Below are 10,511 nucleotides of genomic sequence, written 5' to 3' on the forward strand. Positions count from 1 at the left end.
TCTCCACTTGGATGTCTCATAGGCATCTCAAACTTAAAATGCTCCAAAGCAAACTCTTGGTTTCCACATCTCCCTGAACTTGTCCCTTTCTTCCAACCTTCTTTATCTCAATAAAGTTTTCTTTATTTTGTTCCTCAGGTCAAAAAAGCCTGAAGCCACCCGATTCCTTTATCTCACACCTCTCAGCCAGACTGTTGGCAACACTTGTCGGCCCTTCTATCCAGATAGAGTCCACATCTTGCCATGTCTCACCCTGCCATAGCCACCGCCCTAGTGGTGAAAATGGCTGTCGTTCTTAAAGAACTATTTTCCTTTATATTCCTTTGCTTTTAACTGTCATGAAATAGCACCTTCTTACACACACACACCAATACTTATAGCATGTTTGAAATAATCAGAGACGATCTTCTCAAAATTATGTTCTTTTCCACAATTATGAGCTATTTCTAAGACACTGGTAGAAGATAAATCACACACCCAATAAGGCAATATCATTTTGCTTTCAAATGCTTTTAATTTGAGGTGTCTATGTAGAAAATGTGTGAAAATAGTTATTCATTTAAAAATGGCTTTTCCCTAGAAATAATAAGAATATATCATTTGGTGTGAATTTGTAGATCATTTATTTAGGTTTGTACATCATTTATTGATCCTTGGACTTTTGAGATAGTAAAGAAGGAACATTTAGATGACATTTATCTTTCTCTATACATGTAGAGCATTATATATGTGATATATTACATATAATATGTATAACGTATATGTAAAAACATATTCATATGTATGTGATATATGTAAAAATATATTATTTTGCCTACCACTCTGGTTACATCTACTGGCTTTATCAATGACCATAAACAATGAAACAATCTGAAATAACTGGATCTCATGAAATATCTTTTAGGTGTATTATTTAAGGCAGCTATTATTTCTACGTATATAATATTTCTTATGGACCACATGTTTTTTGGTTAACCTGTTAAAACCATTTCTCCCCTTTTTATTTCTGTGTTATAACGAAGTAGCAATCAAGAAGAGACATACTTGATTGATAACTAAGAAGTTACCTAACAAGAAAAAAATATACCCAGAGGCTCACTGCAGTGCTATCATCAAGGTCTAGAATGGGGGCCTGGCCCAGGAGACCCCTTAAAATAACGCATCAGATGAAGAACTTCTGAGGATCCTGAACTTCGGTGAGCTTATATAAAAGGGCTCTAGTGAGTCACGATTAACCAGGAAAATATCTTACAATAAGGCACTGTGATTTCCAAGCACACTGTTTTCATTATTTTATGAAGTAAAAAACACTTCTCTAAACACTCTGAATGTAATTATTCTCTTTCATTTATTCGAATGGTAAATGACACTATCTAAAACTCATAAAATGAAAATAGCAGCCCCTTCCTTTCCTGTACATTTCTATCTAAATGAAATCTACCCTACCTCGGGGCCTGTGTTCAGTGTGATATTTTTGTTCAGGCTCGGTGTATAGCCAACACTGTGGGCTTCCACACGATGATTCTTAAAGCATTTATTCATTTTTTTCTATTTCAATTCTGTTTTAAAAACTTAGAAATATATTTTCTAGAAGGAAAAAGGAAGAATCTCAAAGATTTTTTTATTCGTGCTTTTCGCTTAGCATTTGATTTTTTATAAGCCTCGAAAGAGTGTGTTTTCCTATTGAAAATCTCACACTTCTATGAGTCTTCGCAGTAACAGTAAACAGAGATAGAATGTACCAAGTAACCTAGCAACCATCCAAATTCCATCCGCATTCCTGGCCTGTGCTCTGGTTTTACAGGAAAGAACCATTCAGTCCAGGAATAGACAAGTAAGAGAGCTGAAACCTCTGTGGCAGAGCTGGAGAATTAGCAGCGAGCGAAGCGTTATGCAACACCAGGGTTTTGATTTTTACAGTTGCCTGTTTTTTTTTGTTTTTTGTTTTTTTTGTTTTTTTTTTTTAATGCCAGTAAGAGGACCAAAATTTTAATTCAAGTAACTGGAGGAAAAGAGTTGCCATTTCCTGAAGGATGAGCACGTTTACGGAGGAGAGGGAAATAAAAGTTCAGATTCCGACATTTTCATTTTGAAACACCTTAACAGGTGTCTCCTCAGGGAGGAAGATTGTGGTTGGCAGCTGGTTATCAGGCAAGGAGAGGAGCGAAGTGGCCGAGGAGAGGTCAAATGAGCTCTAAGGTGTGCCAATGTTTCGAGGTCTAATGAGGATGCCCTGGCTAAGGAGGCTGAAAAGAGATCCATGACAGGCAGGAACATGCTAGAACCCAAGGGAATTAAGTGTGAAAAGCAGAGTGATCAACTGCGCCAAGTTCTGCTAATTGGGAGGCAAGATGACAACAAACAATCGTTGGCTCTGGCAACTTGGAAGTCACTGGGGATGGGGACAGGAATTGCTTCCGAGCAGTGGTAGAGACAAAAGCCGGATGGGCGTGCATTCGGGGAGACCAGAAGTGGAGGCCATCTCTTCCGGGGCTTCCTGTCAGAGGGTGAGCCCTGGGTAACATAACGGAGCCCCTCAATCCTGCACTGCCTTTAACTTTGTGCTTTGGGGCAAAACATTTAAAATGAAAATGCTAAATTATATGATCTTTATCGTCCACTAGAATCTACTTTTCTACTCTAGAATCCTTCCTTAATTTAAATATGCTTTCCAAATTTGACTTTATTTTCTTAAATATTTTTTCTATTTAAATCTGCCTTCTCTTTCTCTCTCCCTCCCTCCCTCTCTCTCTTTCTCTCCTCCGCCCTCCCCCCATCTCTCTCAGTCTCTCTCTAAGTAGCCAAGAAGAAGAGGAAAACTACCATATAACCATTAGTAAGCCAATTAGGATATATGAGCTAATATCAGTAAGAAGTTACATGAAAACTGGAAAATTCTTAAATTTTTGAAATGAGAAACCATCACACAATTTCTAGTCAGGCCATTCTCTATAATATTGTTAGACTACATAGCCATCCTTGCATTTAACGTTATTTAGCATTGCTATCTTTCTTTCCCTTGTTTTTTTTCTTTCCATATATAGAGGAAGATAACCTTTTTTTTTTTAATCAAACACATGCCTACTTATAGGATTGCTTTAATGTCATCTACTGAATAACTCTATATTCATAAAGTGCTTTGAGCTCCTCAGGAAATATGTTTAAAATGAATAAACAAATAACTGGCTATTTCTTTTATTGATTCCAAGATCAAGTGACATTTTTTATCTGATTGAAGAATAAATATTAAATATAGATAATCTCAAATAATTAAGACATCCTTCAGTGCTAGTTTTTATGTCCTTCTTTCACTGATAAAATCCATGGGAACTCTTTGTAGGACCTTAATTTTTAAAACCAAGCCAAAATATAGATCTAAGGTAGATTCTTTCTCAGTTGGATCCCTCAGCCATTCCTTGAGGAGCAGGGAGGTTGGGAAGGAGTCTGTCCTTGGCCTGTCCTTGCCTCACAGCAGCTGCCATCCCAGCTGCAAACAATGGCTCCCAAGGCTGGAATCCTAGCAACCATCTAGCAAGAGGAGCTCCTGGAGGAGCTGAGCCAAAAGCCTGGATGATGGGCTAGAACTTATTTCCCATCAGCCTCAGAGCTTAGGAGCCAGATACGCAAACTCGTGGCCACCTGAGCATACCATTTGGTTCTCCTTCAAACCAATGGTCTATAACGTGTGTTCGCCCTTCATTTAGGAAAAATACAGACCATCCTTTCTCCTTAACTGCCCCTGGCAATTTAGCTATGGTCACAAACTTAACACCCCACAAGCAAAATAAAAACCCTGGAATTGTGGCCCCATTATATTTTGAGAATAATGGGCACCTACTGTGACTTAAACGTGTTTATTTAGAGTAATAAAGAAATTATTAGTTCCCTTTTTTAAAAATTAGTAGGCTTTATTTTTTTAGGGTTTAGGCTTATCAAACTGAGCAGAATGTACAGTTAATTTCCATATACCCCCTTTCTCTCTCCTGCCTCCCACAGATTCTCCTATCGTTATCATCTTGCATTGGTATGCAACACTTGTTATAACTGATGAACTAATATTAATACATTGTGATTAACTAAGGTCCATAGTTTATATTAGGGTTCGCTCTTTGTATTGTGCATTATATGGGTTTTAACAAATGCATACTGTCAAGTATCCGTCATGACAGTACTGTACAGAGTGGTTTTGCTATCCTAAAAATTAATGTCCATACCTTTTCCTTTTGAAGTAGTTTATCCAAGTATTTCTTACAAAAGGTATCCATCTCATCCCCTTTTCAGTGATGTTTCATTACCTGGAAGATGTTTTAACATCCCTTCCAGAGGGCCAACTGCCTGTCTGGTCATCATAATCAGACGCTCGCTATGGGGATGGTAAAATTGTTCATTTCTGTTTCAATCTTCCTGAGATAGGATTGCAAAAATTATGGCTAGCAAGGGAGACGGTGACTAAATATATCTAGTGTTCATACCTGATGTCAAACAGGGGCAAAAATGATGAAGTACAAAACTCAGTGGAGAGTTCTCGGCCTGCTAAATTTGCATAAACACGGAACAGAAGACAGGAAAGGAGGTGATGCCAGCATTAAAGCAAGGTCAAGTTGCACATCAAATGCTGGTTTCTTTATACTAAGTTCTCTCAAAGAAGAGTGGGTTTTCATCCCGAAGCAAGTTAAAGTTTCCTGTCTTTGGAGAGAGACTTAAATGCAAATCATCTCCTATGATTGTATGCAGGACATGAGTTGGCTTGTTATAAGGCGTGTAGGTCTAAAGATAATGGGAGGGCAGGTCTTCTGTACTCAGAGTACACAAGAGTTGCCCAAATTACTCAAGCCTGGGGTGGAACTCTGTGTCTCACGTTTTGAGCATCCCGTGCTTATAGAAAAAAGGAAAAAAGCGTGAGCTGAAATATTGGGGTTGGGAAAGATCAATACAACTCAAGCTTTTCGGATCAACGGAAAATTAACAGCATAAAGGAGAGACAATGCAGCGACGTGGAAAGATGACATTTAGACCCAGAGCTAAATTCCAACCTAACCCCAGTCACTTAGTAGCTCTGTGACCTTGCTGAACTTACTAAACCTTAGGGCCTCCACATTTCTCCATTTATAAAATGAAGAAAATTATTTTTGCAGTTAAGTTTGACCAGCATTATAGAGGACTTGATTCCCAGTAGGTTAGGACAAAAATTTGAACCACTATTTCCTTTCCTATAACATAGCCTGTTAAGTAAGTTTATATAGTTTTTTAATTGAAATCCTTTTCTTTCTCTAGAAAAGCTTCATCACTGAATTATCTATTTCAGAGCACAGTATGCTTTGCGTTGGCTGATTGTTCATTGTAATTTAATGAAAAACGTCTCCACCTTTTTAATTTGATTGAATTATTCTATTACTATGAATAGACAGTCTGCAGAGGAATAACCATTCGTCTGCCATTAGCAGAAATGAGTTTCACCTCACAAACTTAAATTATCTGTTGGACTTCTTTTCAAGTATAGTCTTTTTTTTTGAAAAAAAAATGATGATCCCACAAGTACAGTAACTTTTTCTAAGCCAACATGACAGTGGATTTAAAATATAGATGATTATCCTTTCAGAGAAAGAAAAAGCAAGTAGCACAGTCCTGTTTCAGCCAGCTTGTCTTTCTATAGGAAAGTGGCTGGGAGCATAACCTTATACAAAGGCAGTGCTGAAGGGAAATGTAATACATAGCAATGAGTCTTCCCAGGATACAGATAAGCATGGACAAAATCTACTTAGAGTACATTTTTTTACTGTTAAGTTTTTCAGCCCCTTTATCCTAATGGGAGTTGTTCTGAACTTTCATTTCCCACATATACAATGAAATTTAGAAAGATTAGAAGATCCAAGAGAAGCTTCAGAAAAAAAACCAAAACTGTTTCTTCTTTAGCAGCAAATGTTTTATGTAAAATAAGACACTTAAGAGGAGAACATTTATGATGTATCAGTCAATTTGTTCAAAGACAGAACATTAATTTTTAATAATTTTTCTGACTTCAATCAAAGCATACTTTAACATTATTTTAAACTCTGTTTTAATTTAGCTATTATAGTATTGTCATTAATTTGTTATTTATGAGCCACAAATCAAGCACTTTCCTGTATGTGGACAAACTATCTGCAAATTAGCCCATCACCAGAGTCTGTCTGCAGTTATATATAGTCAATCAACTATTTAGAATTTTTCTCATGGTCACCTTTGTTTTTCTAACTTTAATAGAGCTTAACCAAAAACTATTAATAAGAGAAATGTAAGGATTGAAGATCTAATACAACTAAATGAGAGACATCACAACCAAGCCCCTGGACAAATGCTTACACTTCCTTATTTCAGTTGTGGTGTCTGATCAGTGCGGTGACTGAGGGACAGAGAAAGACTGGCACTAGGTATGAGGAAGAAAGACATTTACAAGACTCTTACTTAAGGCTAGAGAAGATATTCCTTTTGTTTCTCAGCTCTTGTTAGAATTTCAACCCTTGCTCCAATTTTAGCACTTGAAAATAGATATTGCATCATTCGCTTAAGAATAAATCATAATTGAGCACCTATTACATGCCAAGACCATTGAAGGCACTGAGGATACAGCAGTGAACCCAAAGGAAAAGGTCTCTGTCCTCAGGAGGCTTCCACTCTAACAGAACCTGGAGAAAAAAATCAACACATAAACATAAAACCTATTTCAGAGAATGGCAAGTTCTTAGCAGACAGATCAAGAAGGGAAGGGCATAAAGTGAAGGAATGTGCTCTTTTAGGTACGGTGGCAGAGAACACTGTTTGAGGAGGAGATCTTTGCAAGAAGCAAATGAATGAAGTGAAGAAATGAGTTATGTGCATATCTGAGGGAAGAGCATACCGGGCAGAAGGAACAGCAAGGACCAAGATGCTGAGGTAGGAACATGCTTGGGCTATCCTTTGAGCCTCTGAAAGGCCAGTGTAGCTTAGCCAAAGTGAAGAAGGGGAAATAGTTATGATCCATGGTAAAGAGTTCTGATTTTACCTTAAGATGGAAAGCCTTGGGATTCAAGCTGGCAGTGACTTGCTCTGATTTCAAGTTGAAAAATAAGTGTTTTTGCTGACATGTGGAGAATAAACCAGCGGGGAGCCAGAGAGAAGGTAGGAAAAAAGTTGGAGGCTTTTGCAATAGTCCAGAAAATATCGGTGGAATTCAAAGCCACATGACTATCTGTGGTCACCCAGGAAGAGAGTCATCAGCCTGAAGAATTAGCTTTACAGAGAGAAGACTTTTTTTTTTTTTTTCTGTGTCCCCAATGCAAAGGCCTTTAAAGGAACATTCTCAGAGAAATGACTACAGCTTTAGAAATCTGTAGTCACCAGGAGGATGCATGTCTGTAAACGGCAGTCATTCTTCAGAGGGGAAATGGGGCTGATCATGTAATAACTAAAGTTCTTCTCATTGTCTAAGTATGTAGAGTAGTGGTGACTGGTCTGGATGGCGTGGTCGGAATCCTGGCACACACATTCCCAGAGCCTCTGTTTCCTCGTTTGTAAACTCTAGTAGTTGTAAAAACTCTCTGAGTTTCCTTCATGTTTCAAAAGTTGATTCTCATATTTTACTAGTTTCTAACTATATTTTACGATAGACTATTTTTAATATATTTTACATTTTTGATGTGTGTGTGTGTGTGTGTGTATGTGTGTGTGTGTGTACGTATATATACACAGAGAGACAGAGACGGAGAAATACAAGTTTTAGAACTAAAGTTTGGTCCAACCAAGTGCCATTCAGAATTCATTTGCCATTTATTAGTCTTATACTCACACAGAAAATTATTTTCTTCCTCTTCCTTCTCCTGATTTTCTGGACAGTAATGCTATTGGGGTAATTCAATTGATCAATAAACTTGCATTTATTGAAGCAGAGCTAAGTCCAGGATTTCAGAAATTCCACTGTCGGTTCCTATGTGCTGTTTTCCTCTAAGATTGAACGAATGCCTTTCCTCTTTAGATTCTAACTTGTACACTATGCACTGCACCATCTTTCATTCTATCAAACACTGTAAACATGGAATTAAATGTGCTGCCCAAAGGCATGCTAACTTATGCAGGATCCATACTGAGTCATCAGGGCAAGTGAGAGCATTGTATTATAATTTCGACCCTAGTTCATTACTAAGTGTTAATACAAGGTTTCTCAAAGCCATAGGGAGAAGATGACAGAGGAATTTAGTCAAGTAAATTAAATCATAATGACAAAAAATTTAAAATTCCTACAATCACAAAGTATTGGTATTTTTTAAACTCTTACACTTTACAAAGCATATTTAAGGAGGAATGCATAAAAGACAGTTTGTTTAAAAGAATTTCCTAAGCCAGCTAGAATATTTATATAAAAATTAGTTTTTTTTCTTTTTACTTAGTTCCTATCTTAGGCTATTTGATGTGCATCTCACGCACACATATCTTCACAGTTATGCAATACATTTACCTAAAAGGGATCATGACCTAAATATACCAAAAAAAAAAAAAAAAAGTACTTTTGGAAAAAAAGAGATACTTTTATACAAGGAAATAATAGGCAGTCATTAAATATCAAACTTTGAAGATTATTTCATGATATAGGGAAATGGTCCTGAAAATATTAAGTGAAAAAGAAGCATACAAAAATGATATGATTTTAACATTTTTACAAAGAAACACATTTTGAATTACTAATGGTTTTAAAAACGTCAAAAGGAAATATTGATTCTCTAAATGATGGAATTATATGTTATTTTTACTTTATTTTTATTATTTATGATAATAGGCATGTATTTTTATATTGAGAAAAAATATTATTTTGGATGGATTAGAAATGTGAAATCAGATGTTAAAATTATGTTGTATATTTAATATGGACATAACAGAATCTCATTGGCCTTTTTAATATTGCCATACTTTTATGATCACCTGTGTACTTGGTATCCAGCAGCTTTTCATTTATAATCTTATGATTATTTCCACAGAACTCTGATTTGGGTAGGGTCAGCTGTCCTTTTTACATAGGTCTAAATAGAACTTAACACTGCCGAAGAAAAATTATTCGATGACATTTGTTACAAGACAGCAAGGAAGATTTTGCTTGGGGAGGCTTTGTGATGGGTGTGGAGACCACTAAAATGGGGGCTTGCAGTCGTGGGAGAGATTGGACTCAGTTCCTAATACAACACAGCCAAGTGGGAATTGATAGCCAAAGAGACAGTGGGCGTCAGTGAATGGAAAATTACTAAAAGGAAACGGGAGGGGTAGAGGGCATTCTGGCTAAATTGGCCTGAAGAGATTCTTGCTGAAGACAGGCCAAGAGTGGTCAGACGTCACCTGGGGGATTGTGACAAACAAAGAACCGTGTTAGATATCGGGGGTGATCAGATGGGAGATTCTAGCTAAACCAACTTAAGAGGATTCTTGCTAAAATTGGAAAATGCAGAGACAAACAGAAGAGTCTAAAAGTTGAGGCTGAATTGAAAAACTCAGGGGAGCCTGAGCAGAGTTTGATCAAGGAGAGAATCTTTGTAAACACAAATTGGGAAAGTCCATAGAATTTAAATGGCATGAATTCTGGAACCCAGTTTATTATCTCAAAGTTTTGTTTTATATTCATTCATGGAAGAATTTGGACCAAGTGATTTCTGTGTTCGGAATGTACAAATTAGACACCTGGTTTAAATTCATCCAGGTGTGAAGCCAGCTCTTCAGAAACTGAAGAGTGAAGGTGTAAATAACAATTCACCATAACGCATATTCCACATTAATTCATAAAACATAATCGCAGCTGGTGTCTATATCATATATAAGTATAAATATTGTTCCATGATTGTTAATTGAAGCAGAGATTAACTTTAAGATGCAGTATCTCTGATTTTACCTTTATTCTAAGAGACAGAATAATTTTTGTGCCTGGTTACGCCCAGGCACAAAAATCTATGCATTGGGATGTAAACAATCCAAACACAGTAAGAGCAAGTTAGGAAGGATGACACAGAGTCTATTTTAAATGCTGACAAGTAAAACAGATTTTTATAAGCTAAAATTTGTAAGCCTCCAATTTTCCCTTTCTTGTTTAATTTTGCAAGATTTTGACGCTAAATGACCATCAATTTTATCTTTTCATACATTTAATTAATTAGTCTTAAAGTATCTGTTTTATGATGCTAGGTCTTCTTTTCACATTTTACATTCCCAAAGAGGGAGAACTATGTCTGCTTAATTTGAATCTAATACCTGAAATAATGTCACTTGACTGAAATTATAAAGATGACAAGGATCATGATAAGCCTGCTCTTCAGAAAAGGCTCAAAAAAACCCGTCCCACAAGCTTAAAACACTGTTTTGCTGAGACGACATATTATCGGCTCAAAGAAACTGTAGCCACTTTTCAAAAAGGCCCCGAATAATTGTAAAACTGCAGACAAAAACAGGAGGTACTAACGTATTCACTCCAGGTGGCTTTTCGGCAACGCATTAATTCTTGAACATGAATATAAATAAAT

At 36.7% G+C, this 10,511-nt stretch overlaps 1 long non-coding RNA gene across 1 annotated transcript in view; it reads right to left on the minus strand.

Moving 5' to 3' along the window:
• LOC111742535 overlaps positions 1–7,078 on the minus strand; it is a 36,738-nt gene extending 29,660 nt beyond the window's left edge. The window contains exon 1 of the long non-coding RNA XR_002781367.1: positions 7,022–7,078. This is a non-coding gene — a long non-coding RNA (uncharacterized LOC111742535). The remainder of the gene's footprint in view (positions 1–7,021) is intronic.
• Between the last annotated feature and the right edge of the window lie 3,433 nt (positions 7,079–10,511).

Source organism: Pteropus vampyrus, unplaced genomic scaffold (assembly GCF_000151845.1).
Source record: "Pteropus vampyrus isolate Shadow unplaced genomic scaffold, Pvam_2.0 Scaffold96, whole genome shotgun sequence".
NCBI classification, from domain to species: Eukaryota; Metazoa; Chordata; class Mammalia; order Chiroptera; family Pteropodidae; genus Pteropus; species Pteropus vampyrus.